Consider the following 25,921-nt stretch of genomic DNA (forward strand, 5'->3'; position numbering starts at 1 on the left):
GGCTGCTTTGTCTCAATCAATTCGCCTTCTGCGGGAATCACACGCTGAGCTCTGGACCAGACGCACTGGCCAGGCGGGGTGAGGGAGAGGGTTCCATTGAATAAGGAATTAGCTCAACTCCAGGGGACGTCTCTCTCCCTGTCCTACCCTCCATCCACTTGGGGATGCCTGGTAAAAACTCTACACACTTTCATCCTCACGTTACAGGATGCTGCCACTGATTTTAATGGTGGAATATATAATTTATAAAATCCACCTTTTCTTATCCTCTTTGGAACGTGCGGCTCAAAATTGTACTTTGAAGGAAAAAGTGAAAAGGAAAATACTGTCTAAAAAAAACCAAAATCTTGACGCTTGAAACATGCAGTTGTTTTTTCTAAAAGCGGTTTTCTTGGCATAAGAAGGGAAGTTAGGAATTGGTTCCCCGTCACTCCTGGTTCCAAAGGTCTGTTTTGCTTCTCTTCCTAGTCCTTTCTCCCTTCTTGCCCCAGAAACTCAAGGATGGCCACAGGTGATCCGGAGCTATCCTTTCAGCACCACGAGGCTACCTAGCCTGGGTAGGTCAGCAGTTAATGACTGCAAATGTTTCCGCATTAAGGAGTCACTACGTGCTTATATGGTCATTAATTATGAATGCTCCCCAAGGTTATAGTGAACGGGACTCACGAGTCCCCCGTAGCACAAGTGCAAAGCTACTCTATGTTTTCTTCTTGTCTTCTGGATCACAGGAAAATGCAGTCTCCGGGTAAACAGTACACGAGTGAAGTTGTGAGCTGTATTCCATATGTGCTCAATTTTTAAGTTGTCCGTCATTATTTTATTTTAAAATCTTGTAAATACTAAATCCAGTTGCCCGTTTCACCCGCTTCTCTTTAGTGCACACCACGGATACAACATGCGTACTGAGGTTTTTTTTATAATTAATTTTTCTAATCGTTTGTCAGACTTTGCAACAACTCAGATGTCTAGATGACACCCTTTGAGAGCTTAAGACGAAAAAAGGGAGGTACATGTTTTCCTGAGAATAGCAAAGAAGCGCGCGCGCGCGCGTGTGTGTGTGGGTGTGTGTGTGTGTTTGTGTAATATCTGACGTACATTTAGCCTTTGTAATAACTTCTGGGTTTTGTTTCATAGTGGATGAAATGAGACTATGTAGCTTGAGAGGAAAAATTGAATGTTAAGTTAAAATGGGAAGAAAAATGTGTCAGAAGTTTGAACTCAAGTCATGATAACAGACTGAGAAAATCCATCAGGGGTAGCGTGGTGGTCTCTGAGTAAATGTAGCAGACGTTCCCTCTCTTTAACATAATAGGTGTGTGTTTCTTAACATTTGCCTGCAAATGTCTATTATGATAAGCTGCACACCATAGCCCATCACTGAAAAATCCTACTTAAAGAAGTATTACACTAATGAGAGATAAATAATGTTGCAAGGGAGGTTGTTAATATTTATTTTGTGGAAGGATAACATTGCTTCACTTTAGTATAAAGCATACTAGAGAAAGGAAAGCCTACAAATGGAAAAGCCACTAAGCCTCAATCTTCAAAGCATTTTCACACGTGCTCTTTGATTGAATCACACTTCCTTACAGTTAAGAAGAGATGTTCAAAGCGCTAAATTAGGCATCTAGTAAGATATCATACATTCTGTGTGGTTAGTATGCTATATGGCACTTTGGGAATACAGTATAATCTCTTTATAATTTTGAGGGTTTTTAAAATTCCAACTACTGAACAAAGAACCAGCAAAATGGATGTAACCATGCATGTGGTGGCACGAACCTCAAAAGTACCCATTATTAAATGTCAGATCGTCAACCAGATCTCAATGCTACAACCTAACGTGGTCCATGGGCATGAGACAAACCATTCTCCCATCGCCTATAAAAATCCATATCCTTAATTATGACAAGCGTCTATTCGTGTTATATTTATATCCTCCATATGAGCACGAATTTCTAAAGAACGTAAGTCAAGTATTTCAACTGTGAAGCTTGATTTACACTTTCATATTTTCTATGATTTGGGTGGATTCATGCTGTGGGGAGATAGGGATGAGTATGATATTCAGCTTATAGCCCATTTCTCTGAGGGACCCTGGGAGGGGCAGAATGTTCAAGGCTTTGTACAGCGTTGCTTGTGCAGGCTTTAGTAATGGGTCCCTTTAACAAGGTAGCCCAGGTTGTCTGAGTCAGCCACTGCACTTCATGCGGCGACCCATGAGGTGGTGTGACCTACACCCAATACTGGCCATGGGATGCTTAGAATTGTATATGGATGTTTGTGGTAAGCAAGTATGTACAGCTAGATACAAAAAAGATATCAAAGCTCTGTTATCAATGAAGAGCCTTCTGGTCTCAAGTCTTCTGTCTATGGATCCAATGGAAGGCTTATATAGTATCTCCCTCTTGTATGTCTTCCCATAATTCCTGCTAAAAACAGAACAACATCACCTTTTTACTGCCTTTCCTGAAAATGGCTTCCTGTATCACCCACCCAGTCAATACCAGTGCTTTGTCAACTAAGCTGCGGACTATGACCTCATCGGAATTTGAAGTCTGTCTTCCCTGAAGTGTTGCTTATTAATGGTCAACCGGAAGCTCCATGCTTCACTAGTAGGCTTGGCATGGGTTCTTTATTCCTTTGTTATCCAGTCATATTTCTATTCTTGCATTAGATGTCATCAAAGATCATTAACTTTGAAACGGGCTCTAATACTTTATTTTTTTAAATACCTGTGTTTAATATTTGAGTGTTATGATATTGGCCAGTTAGCTCTTACTCAGGATAAATGCCTTTGATCGTGGTCTTTCTGACTTTCTCTGAGATCTCTCTGTCTCTCTGTCTCTGTCTGTCTCTCTTGCTTACTCTCTCATGCACACTCTGCGTGTCTCGTTTTCCCATGGAAATTTTATCTTGAGTGTTCTGTGGATGGTTCACTGCCTCTGTGTTTGCAAGTGGTGGGCGTTGCGTGGTGGGTGTGCACATTTCTGCCTTAGATCTTTATGATGTAAAGGACTACTGTTGTATGACAGAGAAAATGCACACTATGCCTCTGCCTAAAGCATAAACCAGGTCACTATATGTTGTGTGAAGTATGTGCCCATGTGACAGATGCAGGGACAAGAGGTTGGTATTAGGTACCTTCCCTGTCACTCTCTATTTATCTTATTCATGTTTTTGAGACAGGATCTCTCACAGGACCTTGAACTCACTGTTCAAGACAGGCCACTGGCCAGAGAGCTTTGGGGACCGCTCGTGGGGTTACAGACATGTTTCCACCGCTGGCTTTTTACACAGGCGGTGGGGATGTAAACTTAGGTCTTCCTGTTTGCACAACAAGCACTTTAACCACTGTGCCTCCTGTCCTGCCCTCAGCCAACTTGAGTCTTGAGCATTTGGAAAGAAGCTTTATGTGGGTACCACTACTGTGGTCGGTGGCAGTGGGGCAACACAGGGAACTATAGAGCAAGCGCCACAGAAATCCGTCCTCCTCTCCTCTAGTGTAATGAGTCCAGATGCACGGATCCACTGATGTCCCATTCTTATATGTGTAGCCCAGTGCAGAGAGGAGCTCCACCACACAGGGGTTCATGGCCCTCATCTAATGAATCCAAGTGTGGTTGGTATAAATTCTTTTGAAATAAAGTTTTATCTTCTAACAGTTGTCTTCCCCTGTGTGCTAGCATCTGGCATTAGAAGTGTGACAACAACTTAATAAACTGGATAACAGTTTTCTCCACTCTATAAATAGCTTCCGAGCATTCTGAGATATTATAATAACTGACTTGTGAACGTGTCTATATAAGGAAAACATGAAGAGCTATCATTATAACAGTTAAATAATCATAATTATAATGTAGTCACGCACTATAAATAGTAAACCTTTATCAATCGCATACCAATATATTATTAAAATCACAAATGGAAACACAAACTTATTATTTTTTCTACAAAAAATAGGTGTACTCAATAATATTTTTTTTTATCACCAATGTGTCTTGAGTGGTTACTTGATTTTTATTGGTTAAAAAGCAGTAACTGGGGCCTAGAGAAGTGATTGGGAGATAACAGTGCTTACTGCTCTCGCAAAAGACCCAGGTTCAGTTGCCAACACCCACATGACAGCGCACAGCTGTCTGTAACTCCAGCTTCAGAGGGTCTCACGCCCTCTTCTGGTCACACAGGTACTGCACAATTATGGTATGCAAACCACACACACACACACACACACACACACACACACACACACACACACACACGAGGAAAGCACTTGTTTACATAAAATAAAAGTTTACATAAAATTTATTTTAAAAAATTAATTTGAGAAACTGAAAGGAGCAGTGATAAGCAGGCATGCTCACAAGCCCAGCACTTGGAAGGTACAAGGTTATACAGTTAGTTGTTGGGCAGAGTAGCCAGAGTTAAAAAAAACAAAGGACAAACCAAAACCAAAAAAAAAAAAAAAAAAAAAAAAAGCCCTGGAAACTGGGAATGGCGTTGCATGTCTGCCAACCAAGCACTCAGAAGCCTGAAGCAGGAAGATTTCAAGCTCACGTCTACCTATGCTTACAATAAGATGGACTCCTTTCTCAAAAAGGCAAGTCACAATTGACATGCTTAAGGTCGAATGGTTCCTAGAGAAGCTAGTGCGTGCGTGCGTGCGTGCGTGCGTGCGTGCGTGCGTGCGTGTGTGTGTGTGTGTGTGTATCCTACAGCCAATACAGGTATATTAAAAATATTTTTGGCTCCCGTTCCGTATCACCACTCCCCATTGCTACTGCGTCAACATTTCTGTATTCCTAGCCGTCGTCGGAGACCCTCTAACTCTTGTTGAGAACACTGCCTGGAACGGGTCCTTTTCAACCCACTCTGTTGCTAGTTCCCGTGGAGGGATTTAATCCTGGGTCACTACCCAATCACTTACACAACTCTTCTATGGAGCCTATTGGTCTCGTGTTTTCCTGCTTAAAATAAGCGAACGAGAGCTTCGTAGCACACTAGTGTCAATTGCGTGCGCCGTGGTTTAAATGAAAAAATATCCCCCATTGGATTATGTCTGTGAACGCTTGGCTCCCAGCTGGTGGCACTGTTCTGAGAGGCTGAGGACCCTTTAGGAGGTGGAGTCTCACCAGAGGAAGTGGGTTCCTGGGATTTTATAGGCTGATCCCATTTCCGCCTGCTTCCTGGATGTAGTGTGAATGGCTGGCTGCCTTGCGATCCCGCCTTCTCTGCCCTGTTGGGACTCAAGCCCCTCTTAAACTGTCATCAGAGCACACACTTCCTCGCTTAAGCTGCTTCTTGACTTCACCCTGGTGTAAGTAGAAGAGGTAAGAATGTGAACAGGTTCAGGTGTGAAGTAGTTAGCACAACGAAGACTCCGTTCTCTTGCGCTATTGATTCCAGAAGGTTCCATATGGTTTCTATGAGCCATTGAGGGAAGTATGTGAAAACACAAGCTATAATTACAGCGACAACAAAAAAACAACTTTATAAAAACCTCTCGTGCAATCTACAGCCACTGTTGATGTTTTTGTTTTCTTTTCTATGTGTGCTCCAGAACTCCGCAAAAATAAATAAATAAATAAATAAATAAATAAAAATAATTAAAAAATAGATTATTTCCCCCCTTGCAAACAGAGTCCTCAATGCTAGAGGAACAACCATGCTGTGCTCACGTTTCTTAACTATTTCAGCATCTAATTCTACAGTGAAGGATCTTTTCTTTCCTGGGGTTTTCTAGATGCTGACAGACAACACAGCTTCTCTCTCTCTTCTGTGTCAAGTACTGCATTACAAATCTCTCTCTCTCTCTCTCTCTCTCTCTCTCTCTCTCTCTCTCACACACACACACACACACACACACACACACGTAATTTGTGAAAGAAAACGAATGGCGTGGGAATGAAATGAAATCTAATGAAAACAGATGGACCACCACCATCTAATTGTGCAAATATACATGCTATCCAAAATTCGTATCTGTGTTATGTGCACCTGTGGAGTAAAAGACAACTTGCTGGAGAAAGTTTATTCCTTCGCTCTGTGGGTCCCAGGGATGGAATTCTGACAGGCAGGCTTGGTGGTAAGTGCCTTTGCTCACTGAGCCACTCCACATACATGTGCTGTTCTTAGAATGCTTTTTCCAAAGAAGAACAAAGTGCCATTCACTCTCCTGAGAAAACTGTTCCTGTCTTAAAGTAAATGATACACCAAAGAAACCTAGTTTGCACTGGTGATTCATGAGCTTTTATTACTAAATGGCAAAGGCAAGAACACTCATCTATATTTTCAATCTATAGATCCAATTATATATATATGATTCAAATGATAAATATTTCTTTGTGTGTGTGCTATTTCATTCAACTCTCTTAAGACAACTGAGACATTCATTTTGTTCTATTTCTTCCCCCGGAATACAGATCAGTCGGCTTGTTTATGGATGAGAATATGGCAAGCCCACATGCTCCTGTTTATGATCTTGCACTATCAAGCCCCTTGTCAACTTAGTTCATTTTCTTTGCCTTTTGGTTTTCCTGAGCGAGCAGCCTATCCACGATTGCTGCTGGCTCAGTCTTTTCCAGAAACCAGGGAGCACTGGGAAATTACCTTCCCTCTTCAGTATGATGTCTGTCATTTGGATTGCAGGACAGTGATTTATTGTCTGGTTACATCCAGTCAATCACTTACTGATCATCCATTAGATGCCAAGAATTGACTAATGCTTGAGGGAAAGAGTGGCTAACGGCCACTTGTTAACCGCAGTGGGCATAAAGGGGGCAGAGATACAGAATCGGAAACATGTCACACGATGTAGTTAGATGTGTGTTCACGTGGAGGGCATGTAAGAGAGTACAGAAAAGACATAGAAGCATCGAGTGGTCGAAGGCTAAACACGAGCTATATCCTGAGGCACCGGCATTTTCTTTTTCAATGTAACTGGTGGGCACGAGACGCTAATTGAATTAATGTTGTGCTCATTAAAATTCTAGCATATAGCTTGACAAACAGATGATGAAAGCTTCAAGCAGCTGAAATACAAAAACACATATTTGAAGAATATACCCACTTGTGTATGCTCACTTTAAATAATCCTGGGGCAGATTGGTTTATGTGAATGGTCTTTTACTGCATTTGTTACTGTGGTAAACTCTGGTTAGTTCTAGTGGCTTTCTATAACTTCAGTTTCATTTTTGTCTGTTGGCCAAGTGTAACCAGAATCAGGGAGAAAGTGTAATTAAATTATTTGTACTTTCACATCCGTGGCTGAAAGCAATGAGACCCATCACTCCGTGAATTTGTGAGAAGAAAGGCCATCTAAAGGCCCCGTCACAGGGCTGAGCAGGTAAAGGTACTTGCTGTCCACCACAGTGGCCCAAGTTTAATCCAAGAACCCACATGTCAGAAGGAAAGGATTCTGGGAAGTTGCCTTCCAAGGAACATACATGTTTCATGGCACTCATGTACTCTCACATAACACACAAAAAAAAATGAATGTAAAAACAATTCAAGTTGCATATACAGAGTTAAAAGGTATTAGAAATTCTTGCTTTAAGCGAATCTAAATTTAATTTATATATTAATTTAAAATAAACTAATAAATTTAAAACTTTAATCAACTATGAACCTCATATAAATATAGAACCTCAAAATGAGAACCAAAAGAAATTCCCTTCCTGTTGGCTCAGTCGTTAAGAGCACTGGCTGCTCTGGCAGAGGACCCAGGTTCGGCTCCCAGCATCCACGTGGTGGCGCACTACTGTCTGATGCTCTGGTTCCGGGGATCCAGTGCCCTCTTCTGGCCTCTATGGGAAATGCATGCACTTGGTACACATACCTGCAGAAAAGCATTAACACACGTAAAAAGGATTTAAAAAAAAAAAAAAAAGAAGAAGGAAGGGAAAGGAAAAGAAAGGAAAAGAAAAGGAACTCTTCCCCTGTGTATTCCTTTCTGTCAAGTATTCTATTACAGTAAAAAGAAAACCAATTTGTGTCAGGTGTGTTCTTGCCCCAGACCACCAAGAAAAGTGTGACATAGTTGTCACTAGAAAATGCCTAATATTTAACTGTACTTAAAATTATGAATATTTATTTAAAACAAAGCCTTTTAGTCAAATTTGACCTGAAACTGATGAGGACCTTAAACTCCTGATTCTCCCTCCTGCCTCTCTGGGAAACATAGCATCTTCAAATTCCTAGCTCTTAAGTTCACTATCAAAGAAAACTGGGTGTGGTGTCATGCCCCCAGGATCCCGCACTGGGCTGAGGGTCTGGAAGCAAAGCCAGAGGATTACAATTCCCAGAAAACACCATGAGATTCAACAACAACAACAACAACGAAACCACAAACAGAAACAAAATTAAGTGTACGTTGTCTGTGATGCGTCTTTAAACATTGAGATATGTGGTTCTCCTCTTCAAGATACAAAAGAGAACCAGGCATTTTGGGTTAAAACGCACTGATATGAACCATTATTTACACTTAAAGGAAGTGGCAAGATGTGACCAAACTTATTATGCATTGTGCTGTGGAATTTCCCTCTTCGGTTTTCCCTAACCAAATTATACTTTTTAATTAGTCTCTCAGAACCGGCTACAGGCTTCACTCACAGTGGTTAGACTCCAGGGATTCGCAATATGGAAATGCTTGTATGCAAAACTTTTCACTAAAGTGATTGCAAGAGTTTAGAATTAAATACAGCGGGCTGTAGAAACTGAGCTTAAGCACTGGTGAAGTCATCGTTATTCTTGTTGTTTTTAATTGTCAAAATCTGCTAAAACTCAGCTACCGTTCAGGTTATACGGGGCTGAATTCTTGGATTTATATTTTATGCATATGAAACTCAAAAAGCCTACAGGGTCTTTAAAGCTATGTTCACCTGTGTCCTGTTACTGGAATTGTTTCAACTCCTTGATCTGTAGAACGCCTTTCCTTTTTCTTAATGGAGAAGTAGGAAGACTTTCTGTTGAAATTCTTGTTGCTGTGCTGAAGTCTCCAATCAGCCTCCTTGATGGTCTTTCACAGATCTGAAGTGGGGAACTCTTCAATTGCAGTATTCAACGACACCTGAATCAGATGTGTATCAATAGTCACAATGATTTTATATTAATATATTAAGAATTCAAAGTAGACACTGTAACAAAACAACAGACACAGACAGAAAAAGAAGAAGGCTTCTTCCTAAACGGTAGACCTCAAACTCACTACCCTCTGGAAATATGTATTCCAAACTTGTTCCCTATGTCTATTCAAAATACATATACATATATGTATGTGGGTTCATATATACAGTCAAAAACCATTAAATTGCCCTAACATGCATGTTCTTCTTTCTAAACTGTGCTATAGTTTTTCAAGCCTTTATATTTTTTCAGCCTTCTGAAATTTGTTCCATTAAACCATAAGCCCAAGGGCCAATTATATAAGATTCACACATATGTATTTACACTAATTAAGGGCATATATTATCATAGATACTGATCACAGGCATGACACGCAGATCAGGAATTTGAGGGTAAGGGGATTGTTGCTTGCATGAGTGCTGTCTGTCAGTGTGAGCGGTTGAAAATCAAACCACTCGCAGAGCTTTCCAATGTCATACTGACAGGATTTTATTTCCCACTTTTTCTAAACCAAATCCTATCATAAGAAAGTAAAGAGCAAAGATTGTCTACTGGGTGGAAAAGTAAAGATTCTGACTTGTATTCTAACTGTGTTCTGTACTAGCAGTATGACAGCAGTGCACTGCCCTATTCATGGGAGAAAAGCAGGGGTGGCCCTGTGTGTTACTGTCCCTTCTATTCCTCCAGTAGCCTAGCCTGAATCCCTTGACTTCTAGTTTCCTACCCTCGGAGGGAACTTCCTTTCACATAAGAATGGGTGACACTCTTCTCTTGCTTGACCTTGCGCCCTGGGGCTGGGTAATTGGCCTAGAACTGAGCAGCTGGTCTCAGCGAAGCTCACTGTAGGCCTGCAGCTTTTGGGTCGGACTGAAGCTAGAATCCTCAGGACCTCGCCTTCTAACTGATTGGAAAGTAGCCATGGGCGCGGCTCTTTGTCATGAGCTCAGCTCCCGCCCTCAATCATAAAACTGACAGAATCATTTTATATGAGGGAAGAAGCAGGCAGGGGCAGAAGAGACTTCAGTAAGACTGTCCTTCAGGACAAGAAGATGGATCTAATCTCTTGGACTCTACAGGGCCACTCCACAGGTATAGAGAACAGCCTCAAAACACCAACCCCACCATAGCTGAGCAGGCCCCGTATTGATTCTCTCAGGGTTATGGAGGAATGAGAACCACGGTGGTTATATGATTTGTCATACCAACTGGGGCACTTCTGTGAGCAAAGAGATCATTATACCGGGGTAACCGACATGAATTGACCTGTTCTGGGAAGACCAGGGCAGATGGACCCCTCCCCGAACATACGACAGACATCACTTTACACACTAAAGTGTCACCGTCTCCTGACCCTTCTCACCCAATTCTGAAACTTTTATCCTAACAACTAACATATTGGAGGCTTCAGAGTCACCCAAAGAAAGCCTGCACCTGGGGGGTTGTACCAGCCAGATGTGGACGACCATCACGACGCATGGGAAGCGTTAGAACCCGTGGCCCATCCATGTATGGCGATGAGGACGTAGTGACATCACCTCAATGAGAGTAGACTGAGTGAAGCAATGAGCTTAAAATCTGGCATTCTGTGTGGTTATACTTATGCAATATTCTTGAGAGAGTGAAGTCACTGAGCTGGGGGATTGATTCCTGTTTACCAAGGCTTGGGGTGGGGAACATGGGAAGAGTATATGTGTGCACCTGTAAAGGGGCAGCCTGAGGAAGCCTTGGGATATGGCCAAGGTTTTCTCTTGATTGTGACGGTAGTTCCCTTGAACCATTCATAGCTGTAAGATCTGGCTGTCTCCGCAGGCCCACATTCCAACTTGTACATGTGCCCAAGTGCATCCCTGAACCCCAAACGTGTATATTTTCACGAGTACGTGTGCGACTGGTGGAGTCAGAAGGATGGTTACCAATGACAGTTTCATAGTTTGGGTGTTTTTCTTATTTCGATAGGCAACGTTGCTACCACCAGAGGAGGTGAAATGAAGGCTACGGGGCCCTTTTTCTGTACATTTATCTGTGTGTACCTAGGAGGGGGATGTATGCATTTGTGTATACATGTGAGTGTGTGAGTCTGCTCGCCTGTGTGTAGCAGCCGGGGAACCATTAACTCTGGTATCTCCCTCTACCACACTCCTTTATTTTTTGAGGCAGGGTTTCTCTCTCACTGAATCTGGAACTTAACCATTTAGGCTGGGCTAGCCCACTGTGTCCGCTCACATCCCACTCTCTGCCTGCAATGCTAGAGTTACAGAGGTAAGGTCCACACTGCTCAGATTTTACTCACTGAGCCATGGCCCCAGCCATTGCTTTCGACTTTGTGTAAGTCCATAAAGATTTCCAAGATTCACCTTAGTGCTTTTGTTGTTTAGCTTGCTGGGTTTTTATTGTGTCTGTCAGTCCCCTAAATATTTTAACTTACCAGCTGACAGATTTAGCCTCTTGCCTATAGCAGCTCAGAAATAAGATAATGACATTCACAGGGGAAGTGAGTCTATCTGAATAAATGCATAACATTTTAGGAAAATGTATGCAAAATTGGAAAGGACTAAAACACAAAATACTATTAGCCCGCAGACTGGAGTTTATTTTGAAGGAGGTTGCACATTTTTATCTGCAGTTCATAAGACTCGGCTTGCAAATCCTTAAAACACCCAAGAGTTAAGACAGCCCCATTCACAATGCTCACACCAACACTGAGGACACACCCCAGCGACTTCAGAGGAGCAGAGGAAAGTGGCGTCATGAAGTTGCCCTGGTGGGATAGAACCACGATAGGTGGCTGGTTGACAAAGAACAGTCTGTTTTTTGTAGCGGATTACCTTAGGGCACGTCATGAACCATGTGAAATAAATTAGAACGAAATAGAGTGCGCAAGGTGAGTTTCCAAAGTCTGAGTGGAAAGTGTGGTGGTTGGAAGAGTTTTGAAGAAGAAGAAAATGTTTAGTTCAACTGCTCACCCTTAAACGTATCCAGGCTCTCCTGTGAGGATGAGATTGTGCCCATTCTTCTTTTAAAGATTTGTTTATTTTATATATGTGAGGACACTGTCGCTGTCTTCAGACACTCCAGAGGGGGGCGTCGGATCCCATTACAGTTGCTTGTGAGCCACCATGTGGTGGCTGGGAATTGAACTCAGGACCTGTGGAAGAGCAGTCAGTGCTCTTAACCGCTGAGCCATCTCCTGAAATGAAGTCGTGTGGTCAGAAAAAATCTGTAGCGTAGATGAAGGTAACGTGGACACAGGAAAGCTTAAGGGACAGTATATGAGAACACTGTAAAAAGCTTAGACACAGTAGCCCATTAGCCCGAAGAAGAAGGAGAATACACACTAATGAAGACCAGGGCATAGGGGTTGAAGGAACGTTTGTTTTGATAAAGAAATAAAAGCTCGGGTGAGTCCCGTTCAATAGATTTGATGGAGATTAAGTCAGGGGAAATCAATGAGCACATCTGTAGGGAAAGCAGGGTATTAAAATAAATGTGCAATCATTTTGGAGATACACAAAATACCAAAGACCTTAATAAAACATTATCAGTGACAAACTCGAGTTTATTCTGCGGCCAGTTGCAGACTGAGCTGTACTCTCGCGAGATTGATGTGGGATGAGAAGATTCAACCAGGTTTAGGAGGCTTGAACAAGACGTGGATGGATTCAAGCCCTGAACGGAGAGTAAAGTCTGTGCCCCCAAGTGACTCTGCACCAGAGTTCCTCCCGCACACATTAGGACGCACTCCACAGCGGCAAGCATGGAAAATTATCATACCTCATTTTAGCTTTAATTGCTTTTATAATTCTGAATTTGCTGTTGAATGCAAATGCTTAATTCTAAATACGAGTTCTCTGTCTTAATTAGATAAAGTAATCCTCTGTTGCTTGGGTAGCTCAGTAAATTAGTCCCTAGACTTAAACTCTCCTGCATCCCGTGGTTTACACGTTAATCTGTAGCCACTTGTACAGACAAATGGGACACGAATGTATTTTTTTTTTCCAGATTTATGTTGTAACCGTTGGCATGCCTTCAAATTTGTTTCCTTTGGATGTGACTAAAAATTACTCTTGTGACCATAATAATTATAATTTGTGTTAATGTAGTCTCATAATTGTGGAATTTCCTCTCCAGGATTTTTCTTTATTTAAAGCTGTGTGTTAAAATTGCATGCTGGCAGCCCCCAAACAAACAGAGAACGCCAGCAGTGTTAATGTACAGCCAACACTCTCTGTCTGTCGGTTTCCACATCTGTTGACTTGTCCAATCTCACATTGGAAGTCTCCAGAACACTGTACCTCCACTGACCACATGCAGGCACTTTTTCTATTACTAATTCAGAAGAAATTCAGTCCACCAACTGTGTAGTGTTTATACCACAGTATCTGCTCTAAATAAGCGAGGAATTGCTTACAATATATAGAAGGGTGTGCCTAGATGACACCATTTAGAGATTCTGCCATTTACAGATACTGATACCACCAGGGTTCCAGGGACCAATCCTGTGGGAGGAATCAAGAACCAGTTGTAGGCACAAATGCTAACTCACCAATCAAGGCTCTGCAAACAGGGTCATATCAACGGGTCCCCCAAGGAACCAAGCAACGAGAGTAACTGGCAGAGATCGTACCAATCCGTCCCAGCTTCACTGCCTCACTCCCGATGGTGATGACACCAGGGACACCATTGACACGAAGGACTTTCATGCTATGTTCTACAAATGATCTCATCCTGTCCTTGCGTGGCTTCCTACCGAGTTACAATTATTTCGGTAATGGAGAAGCTGAGTTACAGAGATGCTCTGAAGGAGCAATAAAGAGTCCCTGCTCTTTGCATGGGATAGCTAGAAGCACAATGCCTCACACACAACACACTTTGTCCGATGTGGTCTTCATTTCCCGTCTGTCTGTCTGTCTGTCTGTCTGTCTGTCTGTCTGTCTTCCTCCCTCCCTCCATCCTACTACAGAAGTGTCTCGAGACTCTTGTGACTGAATCTTCTCTTAAGCCCTTTTGTGGGGGCTGACATTTGGCTAGAAATCCGGCAGGGGTTCATCCTGATAACAATCCTTGATCATCCAAAACCTTCCCGGTGTTTCTCAACCTAATTTTTGCCCACCAATCTGTCAGCCACGTGCTTGCACACCAAAGCCCGCTGTCAGGTTCTGTGAGCTCACAAACATCAGGTTCGTGCTTCCATTTATCATGCCCTACCTTTCAGGGCAGGAGGGGCTTCTCCACCTTGTTGGATAATTACTCAGAGTTGAGCTGTAACGAACTGGGAAGGAAGATGCCCACTCTCAACGTGTGTCTGTCCACACCTTCTCCAGCCCACAACGTAGATAGCAACTTGAGATGCCATGGCTTCCTGGCTTTGTGTGACTCTTACCCATAAAACATGCCTATCCCTTTAAGAAAGGACAACAACAGTTTTTACACTAATGTCTTCCTTTTGATTGCATTAGGTTTGCAAATTAAACCGATTAATGGTGGCATTCGGTGAAGCTCTCAGCTCTTCTGTTTAATACTCTTATCTGACAACGTGTAAATAGAAGACATAATTAATTACTCACGACTTGCATGTCAAGTTGAATAAAAAATCACATCCCCAGGAGGCCTGCTATTACATATCTGACTGTTCTGGGAAATTGGTTTCACGAGGAGAAGGCATACCTGGAGATACGGGTTTTGTTTGTTTTCCTATCCATTTTATTTAATTTATTAGAGTGTCTTTAAAAAGATGTGGAAGAAAAACATGACCTGCCAACACGATTTGAAAAGGCTTATTGCATTTGCCCTCAAATGGTTATTTTTCCTTTTGTTTTTTAAAAAAAAGTGTTTTTCAGTTTTTATCAGTGGGATCATAAACTCCGTAGCTGAGAGTCTTTTAAGTGATGATGACTTCTTACAAATTACAGCCCCCAGAAGGTGACAGCTCCCTCTTTAGAATGCCCAGACACTGATATAATCAACCAGCCAGAGCGTCTTCTGCATAAATGGCCTCAGCCTGGGACTGGGAGCGTTTGAGAGTTTACAAAGGCGGAGGGGGAGGGGTCTTCATCATGTCTTCTATCTTATCTGTCTAGAGTTGAGCTGAATGAAACGAGGTCCCTGCTTTAACTGGAACATTCCACAGTTCATATTTAGCTCTCAATCTGTTCTATGGTAATTTTTTGAGGGAGCGGACGGTGTCTGACAGAGCGCTGTGCCGCCGTGAGAGGTGGGCCTGCTTTTGTGGCTCCTCATCTCCCTAAAGTCTTGACTTGGAAGAATTTTTGAATGGGCCTTCCTTGTGATGGAGATTTAATAAAATCAGTGTTTGCCTCAGGTCAGGTAAGCTGGCCATCAAGTAAGGCCACCAAGGAAAGTTCCCTCACCCCCCATCACTCAGCTACAGCACCTCTCTGGGGAACAAAAGGACGCTTCATCACTTCCGTCTCACGGGAGCGCCGTGAAGTCTAAATGAGGTAACCCGTGAACACGCTTTGTAAACTGTAAAGTGCCATTTAAGGATGCTACCCTATGAGAGAAGATGACGTGGTCTGCTTCCTTTACCTTATTAAGAGCTTTTCCTTCTTGTCCTGACTCTGTGTGTCTGCTTGTGTGTCCCGGAAGTCTTCCGTTCAAACTCAAGCACCTCCCTTTTATAAAGTGGGCCAGACCTGAGTTAATGGACGGTCACTTGTACTCACAGCTTAAGTATGTAAGTGGAATTCCCTGTTGCATCAATGTCCTGAGAGGTTTCTAGAAGATGACAATACTTCTATGTCAGCTCTATCATTTATTGGTGATCAAACCCTTAATAAATGTGAGTGTGCATCCTAGTACACACGGTGCTACCAGTATTACTTTTGAGTCTATGTGGGTGGCCCATAGTTATCTGCCTCATGCTATAGGCAGCTATCATTCACTCATTCTTATCAATACATATTTGGGTCCAGTTAAATGGCCAGCACAGTTCTCATCACTGTTTTCTGGGGTTTGTAAGAGAATGTGTGTTTATAACACTAACCCCGACTACAGAGCATCCGGGCTCAGCATAGCCTATGTTTTACTCTGTTTCCTACAAAGAGCCCTGCTAGGTTCTTAATGTCGCAAGGGACATTTGTTCTGAACTCCTGTTTCCCCCAGGTACCACTGCTGCCTTTCTAGGCTCTACGTTTTGGATATCAGTTTTACCCACTTCAGCATCTTTGCCCATGCTCTCAAAATTTATTCTCCTCTTGAGATATAAAGACTCCTTTTCTGGGCCAAGCTTGTGCCTTATGTTTTGATTCTCTCCTTGGAGCTTGTCAGTTTTAAGTCAATCAATGTCATTTCTGTCACAGTGATTTTTTTCAGGCATGTCTGAATTCCCCGTAGACATGAGCTAGGCTCTCCTTCCCCGACCCCACCCTATCACATTAACAGTTGAAAAATTACTTGTCTAACTGTATTTCCCTCTTGTTCACCTTGGCCATTTCCCCGGAGACTTGGATAAACTGGCAGCCTAACCATAGGCCTGGCAGCCGACAGGCAAATGTGGGAGAGGATGTTGGTTTGGAGATGATTATCCAACAACACAGTCACCACAAGGACAACAAAATGCCCATGCAAAATACATTATTTTCTGGCTTTTGTGAAAGCCTGTCATCTTAATCCAACATGAATTTGAATGTAAGGTCAAAATTGTATTCATACTTTGCCCCATCCATTCACCTCCAGAGCAATTCAGTTATCGCATAGTTCTGAGAACATATATTTGGGCATCGAAATTGGAACTGATGGAGGACAGAAAGTTGGGTGGGAGCAAAAAGGGGGATCCTGGGGGGGGGGCGATGAATGTGATCCAAACAAATTGTAGAAAATTCCTGAAGAATTGGTTAGCAAAAGACACAGAGTTGGGGGGGTGGAGAGTGGAGCTTTGAGGAATTAGGGGGAAGAGTGAGGATTAGATATGATTAAAAGTACATTGCAGATGTGTAAGAAATTCTCGAGACACTAATAAAAGTGTTATATGGGGAACAAAGGAAATGTAGGATTAGAGGAACAAAATTTGCCTCAAGAGGTGGCCACTGAACATGAATTAAAATGTAAAAGTTGTAAAAATAAGCTTCACTGTTCATGTGAACCCATCCTGGGTGGAAGGTGGGTTTGTGTATGAGACTACATAAATCATTACCAGTATCTAACCAAATGTAAGATAGATACACTCTGTCTTTCCGATTGGGAGGAGGACATTTCAGGAGTGAGGTGGAAGTCCAGTGCAATGGAAACCCCATAAATCTATGAGGGTGATGCTGGCAAGGCCTGCTTGCAATGGGGGACACTGAGCCTGAAGAGACCATCTCCTATAACCATGTATGCCTCAAACAAAGGGACTGGTACCCCAACATGGCCACAAAACCTCCGACCTACAGTGCCATGCCTGTAAGATGTGCTGGGACCGGAGCGTAGCATAATCATCATCAGAGACACCAGAGAGACGTCATCCACTGATGGGAGCGGATGCAGAGTCCCACGGTTAAACATCGGGCAGAGCTCAGAGTCCTGTAGGAGGACTGAAGGGAGGATTGAAGGAGCCAGAGGGATGGAGGACATCACAAGGTCACAACCACAGAAGCAACTGAGCAGGACTCAAGTGGGCTCCCAGAGAGCAGGGAGGCTGTCTGGGTCTGACCTGGGTCCTTTGTATACATATATTACATGTGTTGCTAAGTGTTCTTGTGGGATTTCTAACAGTAGGAGCACGGGCTGTCTCTGACTCTTTTGCCTGCCTTTGGGACCCCTTTGCTCCTATTGGGTTGCCTCATCCGGCCTTGATGTGAGAATTTGCGCCTGGTCTTACCGTTGCTTGCTAAGCTGTATTGTGTTGATGTCCTTTGGAAGTTCTGCTCTTTTCTGAGGGGAGGTGAAGTGGTCTGGGAGAGGTGCGGGGAAAGACTGGAGGAAGGAAGGAGGGAAGGGAAGGAAAACTGCAGTCAGGTTGTAGCATATGAGAAAAGAATAAGAAAAAGAGGAAAATCATTGGAATATTAACAAATAAAGCAGAAATGTTAGTTAATAAAAATATTGATAGTATTCTTACAAGCATTCAAAATATAATTTAGATCTATGAGAATATATGTATTATCTTTTTATTTTATTAAAGAAATTTGCATATGATAGAAAAAATAATTCTGTCTTTAAAAAAAATGAAATAATAAGAAGAAATGTGCACCCCTCTGAATTTCCTGTTTTTGAGCATTCTTAGCGTTGCCTCCCCAGCGTCATGTGAATGTGGGAAATCCGTCCCATGATATTGAGAATCAAAAGTGAACATCATCCACATGGTTGTGGAAATGTGTTTAGAAAATTTAACCCCACTAGCTGACCCTCTCAGAGACATAGAGTGCTTTTCACGGACGCGGTGTTGACCATTGAGAAGGCTGAATCGGCGCCTTCGTAGTCTACCAGCTCTCCCTGCAGGAAACCGTAAAACCTGAGTGAGTCCACGTAAGTCAGGGAGAGGAATGACGCCGCCTCCTTCCCGACACCACCATTTCTGGTTAAAAGAAGCGGAAGCAAGTTCGGTGTGTGTACATTACTGGAACAGTCCCGCGTTGGAAATTTCAGATCTTTCAGATGGTGTGAGATCAGAGTGGAGAGTGAAGTTTCCCGACGGCTCTACAGAAGAACAGGCGTTCACATGTGCGATTCCGTGGCTCTTTTCATATGCTGATCTCCATTCAGTATCGAGTCTTTCTCTTTTCACAAACCATCTGGGAGACTGACACAGTGCCTCTCACCAGATGGCCTAGCACGCCGATCTCTCACTTCCACGGCACATACTTCCATGACAAGCCCTGAATACTTTAACACAGTGCCGTTGCTCAAGAATTCCTCTGCTTGCCGCGCTGCGAACCACCCCATTGTCGCACATTTTATTTCCCGGGGTCCAAACCTCACATGATTTTCATCATGTACAAAACTGTTCGAGGGATCCAAGGAGCTAAACATTTCAACTGAGAACTATCCTGTCTTCATTCCCCTTGTCTTTTTACCTATCATTCCCTCTCTTCCCTGGTCTCTATGTTTCTGGTCCATGCTCTATCTCTGGAGTCCGTCCTTTTTCCCTCTTGCCTCCTCATACTCACTGCCTTGGAATGATCCGTGAAAGCAGCAGAACTCAGCCACAATGTGTGCTCTGGCTGGAGGCTCGCACAACTCCTGAGTCTAGAGTGCAGGCAACTTACACCACTCCACACAGGACCCAGCAGTCTTCGGTGACTGCGTTACAATGTGACTACATCTTCTGGGGCTGTGGTCTGTGAAGTTGTTTCTGGAGCCCTGATTTCCACTCCCTCTGGTCTTGAGAAATACAGGAAACCACTGAAGGACAAAGACGTGGGAAAAGCCTTTCTACAGCTCAGATACACATCCTAACTATCTTCCCACAGCCCTCCCCTCACTGCTTTTAAGTTTTGTGAATTCTTCTAGACATTTAAGATTCAAGGAGAAAGTGTGAATCGAATTGAGAAAGTTGACTACTAGGATTGGCCTCGTGCCCAAAGCATCTTTTCTTTAAGACCTTCTGTGTTCACTTCCTTGTTTCTTTTGACTCTTAAACCTTAGAGCTTCCCTGATCCCTGACACACAGACTAACTGCACAGGAGGAGTTTCAGGGTTGAACATAGCAGAGTGACTACTATGTTTCCCCTCTCTGTTCCCTGAGAAAGTCCCACTACTGCAGGAACATACAGAGTCTTGCCTCGGATTTCCTTCCCATAGATCTTCCCACCAAAATTTCGGAATGCCTCCTTGTGCGTCATCCAGTCACTCCTGATGTGTGCTGCCTTGGAGGTGACAGCAGCCAGCTGGGGCTTCTGAAGTCTCCTTTCCCATCCTGTTCTCTCAGTATAGAGCCAGAGGAAGTTGTCTGCCACTTGCCAGGAACAGGGAAAGACCCAAGGAGCAGATCCTGTTCAGCATTGTCTAACACTGAACTCAGGCAAGCTCGATGTTCCCCCTGGTGGGATTTTGTGGAGTAGAGCACCCACCAGTCTTCACAAGAAACCTCTGTATCTGCTCGGTGTGGCTAAGAGGAGGAGTAGGAAATTTGAGATATAAAAAGAAGAAAATCGAGTTCTGGTGTCAGGCAGGAGGACGGGTAGCTAAATCATTTAGCAAAAGGGGACACAGTTGAGCAAGATGAGTGTTATCCTATGGCCTTGATTAAAACATATAAATCTCTTTCTGAGTTTTCTGAGAAAGGCCACATTCTTCTGGGCCTTGAAGTAAATTCCTAGTTCACCACCTCTCCAGTATGTCTCCAGTCTTCACATCCTATGTTGTGCTGTAGTCCTTCTGCAGACGTATCCCTGGCTCTGGCTCCCCACCATTTCTCAGCACCTAGTCCCCAGCAGGTACCATTCTCTCTGCCTCACAGTTCCTTCCCATCATTCTCTCTTCTGGCTCTTGTCAATCCTCCAGCCCTCAGGTGAAGGCACTGCCCACAAAGTTATCAGACTCCTCCCCTCTAGGACTGTGGGGGCTCATCTGAGTTCCTCCTTCCCCTTGAACTGATCCTCAAGAATGGACAACTTCTGTGTATTCCCCAAGACACAGCTCGGAAACCTTCTCTTCTTTGCGTCCACTGCAGCCTCCGCCCAAGGGAAGCAGACACTCAAAGCTTAGTGAATCATGAACACAAAGCTATGGCTGTTGTTGCTTTAAATGGTGGTAGCAATATTTATCTATATATTCGCTTTCCTGACTAGGCTCGAATATTAACTTCCTATTATTAAAAGATATTTATTTTTTCAACTGGATATTTTTATTTACATTTCTTTTTTCTTTTTTCCTTTTTGTTTATTTTTATTGGATATTTTTATTTACATTTCAAATGTTATCCCTTTCCCATTTTCCTGTCCATAAGCCCCCTATCCCATCTCTGCTCCCCCTTCTTCTATGAGGATGTCTCCCCCTTCCTGCCTCCCCGCCCTGACATTCCCCTTCACTGGGGGCTCCAGCCTTGGCAAGACCAAGGGCTTCTTTCCCCTTGTTGGTGCCCAACAAAGCCATCCTCTGCTACATATGCAGCTGGAGCCACAGGTCTCTCCAAGTGTACGTAAATATCTTTATTATCTTTGACTCCACCTGCTCATCCTTTGGGTATATTTAAGACTTTGCTTCCCTGTTCCCTGTTGCTCTGTAAGAAGGCAATAAAGTGTCAATTGGCCTTTACCTGGTATATTTCTTAAATCCTGACATACACAAATGATCAAAGATTTTTTTAAATTAATCAGTTCGTTCACATGAACATCTTACAAAATAAGCTTTTCTATAAGTGTTCGCACAAAGAATAGGACAAGGTATTTGGGGTAGCTTCAGTTTTTTAGATTTCACTTTCAATTAGAAAGCTACATTTCGTTTAATATTCCATTATAGCTAATTGGTATGGCCATATAAAGAAGAAGGATCTAGAAAGCCTAATAAATAACATAACAAAACCAAGTTTGTGACAAAGAAGGTGGGCATGGGGACACTGGCCTGGAATCTGAGCATTTGAGAGGCTGGCACAGCAGAATCTCATGTTCTAGGGCAGCTTGAATTATAGAGCAACAGCCTGTCTCAAAAACTAAACACACACGTGCATGGGGGCACACACACACACACACACACATACACACACATGCACACATACACATACACCACACACATAAACACACACATACACACACATACACACACATACACACACATACACACACATACACACATACATACACACATACACACATACACACATACATACACACACATACACATACATACATACACATATACACACATACACACACAAAAACACCTACACACACATACACACACATACACATACACACACACACACACACAGACACACACACACAGGGCTACTCACACATGCCGGATAATCTGATTTACTCATGATCTTACATAGACCGAGCTCATCATTCACCACACCAACAGCACAGGTTTGTTGTCTTGCAGTTGTAGACATCCAAAGTAGGATGTGGTTCTCACTGGGATAGAAGAAAGATGTCACGGGGCTGTGTTGCTTTCTGTAGCTTGAGGGGAGAATCCTTTTGCTCATCCAGGGTGCTGGCAGAATCCAGTCCCTAGTAGTTGTAAGACCAAGGGCCCCAATTCTCATAAGCAGCATCTAGACTCTAGAGTCTGCCCACCTCCGTGTGGTCATGACCCCTTCCTGCCATTTTCATAGCAGGTCCAGACTGCACATAGCCTTGAGTTACTCTCCTGCCTTCCCCTTCCATGTCTAAGGATTTGTGTGATTAGACTGATCCTGACTGGAAATTGCAGGATAATCTCAGCATTTTGAAGTCCCTTAACTATTTTAAACACATTTATAGATTCCACACATATGCTTGGGCGTTTATTATTCTCCCCATTAAAAAGGCCTTGCAGATAGCACTGGGTGGCTAAAAAGGCATCCCAAGGATGCTTTAGAGGGTTTTTAAGGGAAACAATAGAAAACGGATACAGAGCTAGAGTAAAGGCATGGGAGAGGATATTACTAATAATAACATAGGCAGCTTTCATAGGCTTTTCATAGCCTGGATTATCTCAGATGTAAGGAAGAAATCCCTTCTTCCTCCTCCCTCCCTTCTTTCTTTCCTCTCTTCCTTCCTTTTCCCTCCCTCCCTCTCTCTTTCCTCCATCCCTCCCTCCCTCTCTCTCCTCCCCTCCCTCCCTCTCTCCCTTCCTGGCAGAGTCTCACTGTGTAGTGGGAAATAAAAAAGAAGCACTAAGCCATGCTAATGCCTGCTACTCTCTGGCCCCAGTGGGTCTCCCCCACTCCCCACCTAGCCCCAGTGGCAACTGTCCATCTCGCTAAGTTCCCAAGGCAGGTAGTGCCACACCAGCCTTGTGTAACTAAGGACTGCCCATCTCGCGGTTACAATTCCCGGTTAACCCATTAAAATCAAAACTCTTGAAGCTTGTAATTTATCAACCAGATTTATATCAGGAAATTCCCACCCCACAAAACATCCACACAGTAAACTCAGAGCCAATTGATATTGGTATAAACCGCCCACCTAGATAAGACAAATTGTCCTGTAATCACCCATCACTTATAAGATATTCATAGCTACCTGTGGCTATTTAAAGCCACACAGATCTGGGTCGTCCTTCTCTTCCCCACTCCCTTCCTTCTCCCTCTCCATCTCTCTGTCCCATCTCCAAAATTCTCAGCCTGCCTTTCTTTTTCCCTGCCCAATCACAGGCCTTGACTTATCTTGTGCCTGCCCTCACCTTCATAGAGACATCAACCCTCCATGCTGTGCATCTCAAGCTGGTCCCAAACTCTCAAGACTCACGCCTTACCCTCTTCATACTAGGCTTATTTGTGTGCACCACCACGCCTGGCCCGAAGTCTCTTGTTCTGGTGGAAAACAAGAGTTCACCCTGAGCCATGATTGGAAGGGACACCTCATCTGAGGCTGTATAGGAAGATGACTAAAGCTGAGGCAACACCAGGGAGGCTGGCAGAATGCCAGGCATAGGCCCTGCACCCTGATGGGTGGGGTTGGAGCTCAAGGAGGGCCCACCGTGTCAGGTAGCTCTGCGGTGTGAGCAGCCAGCTGGACTATAAACTCTTTGTTTAGGACATACTTGTTAACCCCCAGATTAGCATATTGACTTTCTGCCGCACCAAAGCTGCTTATCACTCAAGTCGAGCAGCAGATGGGCGGTTCGGCCAATGGAATGGAAGGCTGAGGCTGCGAGGCATCGTTAAATCTGGCTTGGATTTGCTTTTTTGGAAAACGGGAGGAGTTTAGCCAAATACTGTTCCTGGTCCCCTCAACTGAAACTTTTTAGCTGGAACTAATCGCCATCGAATATTCCGGTACAAGATTTCTTGCAACTGCCTATCTACGTTTTACTAGAGGGAGAAGCAGCCACTACCCGCACAAGACTACCTCTGTTGTCCCAAACACACAAGAAGAGACTTGCACATGGCGGAGCTGTTTTACACACAGCCGACTTTTGTCCTCAGTTCGCATGCACACACAAGTCCCATTGATAGCAATGGGAGCCTCAGACATGCGGCGGAGGGCAGAATTGGCCTGGTGAGCCTGCAGGCTTTGCATTCCTTTCTCCCTCTGACAATTTTAGAGTTGCATCCCCCTTTAGAGGAAGAGTGTTTGGTTTTGCATCCTCCTCCTCCTCCTCCACCCCCTCTGTCTTGGCCTCAAGATGCAAAACATAAACTAGAAAAAGTACTAGAAGGATCGGGCTCCTCACATAAAATCAACTGTGTGAGGGACTTGGAGAAGCTGAAAACTTGGCAGTTTCTACATTAAAAAAATATCTATATATACATATATATATATATGGCAAAATACTTTTCTGTCAGTGTCCCACGGTCTCTGAGGTCTAAGAGCTTAACTTTACAACCATCCTGGGAAGGAAAGCAAAATGGTGCCTTTCAAAGAGTGTGACAAAGCACAAAATTCTCAAGTCCAAGATTTAATTTGCAAAAGGCAGTATTTTATACCCATACCTTCTATTCTTTCCTAGAGGAATCGCACCTCTCCGTCTCCTTTTCAGAGGGTTCCCTGGCAGGCTGGCTAATCAACATATTAAATCTAGGACACAGAAACTGGTCCAGAAGCAGGCAGACAAAGCCAGAGACAGAAAATGTTGCATTCTATTTCTGAGATTAACGGGGTCAGAGACTAACCCTTAAAAAGAGGAGACAAAAGGCTACCCAAAATGTCAGCTGTTCACCTCCTCCTTCTAACCCATGGAAAGATGTAAAATGAAGCAAAGAGAAAGGAGAGAGAAATATTTGAAAAACAAAAATATTCTCTCTCTCTCTCTCTCTCTCTGTGTGTGTGTGTGTGTGTGAGAGAGAGAGAGAGAGAGAGAGAGAGAGAGAGAGAGAGGGACAGACAGACAGACAGACAGACAGAGACAATGGAGAAGACAAGAGACTTATGAACTTGGATCTAGTCATCCTTAGTAGCTTTTCTCACTGTGGGAGAAAATCAATTATTTTTGTTTTTAAATTGGTTTTGGTTTGGATTGGATCTCTAATGATGTATAGCCATTACCCAGATTTAACAGCAAAATAAAATCTTTTTTTTTTTCATTCCCTGTGAAGACACATGCCTCCACCCAGTTTTTATAACACATGCAGATGCTCGTGTTTCCCCTGATGTATGCATCCTGGAGTTTTACAAAATAAGTAGCCTTCCAGGAGACACTTGTCTGCAAACGACTGTGGTGCTCTGTACATGGGAGAGGGGGGCAGGAGGATTAGAGTTGAGCTCATGCGTCTCCCGTCTCTGCTACATGTAGCAAAAGCAGAAGCCAGTGGGGACCCTCTTCGTGGATGTGCTTTGATGCACTTTGAGAGGGAATCCAATTACCTTGGCCCTTGGCTCTGGTCCAGTGAGGCATCTGATGGCATCTGACCCAGTGTGCAACCGTGGTAATGGATCTGGTGACAGCTTGAGTGGGCTACAGCGCTCACTCCCTCAGCCAGTGGCCAGCAGCACATCACTGCCCCCCAAATCTTGGAGTGCCTGTGTAAGAGGAAGTCATAAACTGTACACAGCCGGAGGCTATAGAAACTACCTTCATGGAGGTGCACACCGAGAACGGTGACACAGGGGGTGTGAAGGCCCGGGATAAATTGTGACAGTGTACTTCTCAGTCCACCCTAAAGATAAGGCGTGTGACTCAGTCTCGATAAATTAGAAAGCCGACTTTATCCACTCTGGTTTAGTTGCTTTTATTAAACCCAAGGAGGAGTCCAGACTGTGCCTAAATAGTTTCT

At 43.5% G+C, this 25,921-nt stretch overlaps 1 protein-coding gene across 4 annotated transcripts in view; it reads left to right on the forward strand.

Moving 5' to 3' along the window:
- Ptpro (protein tyrosine phosphatase, receptor type, O) overlaps positions 1–25,921 on the forward strand; it is a 210,925-nt gene that overhangs the window by 758 nt on the left and 184,246 nt on the right.

This window comes from Rattus norvegicus, chromosome 4 (genome assembly GCF_021556685.1).
Source record: "Rattus norvegicus strain SHRSP/BbbUtx chromosome 4, alternate assembly SHRSP_T2T, whole genome shotgun sequence".
Lineage (NCBI taxonomy): Eukaryota > Metazoa > Chordata > Mammalia > Rodentia > Muridae > Rattus > Rattus norvegicus.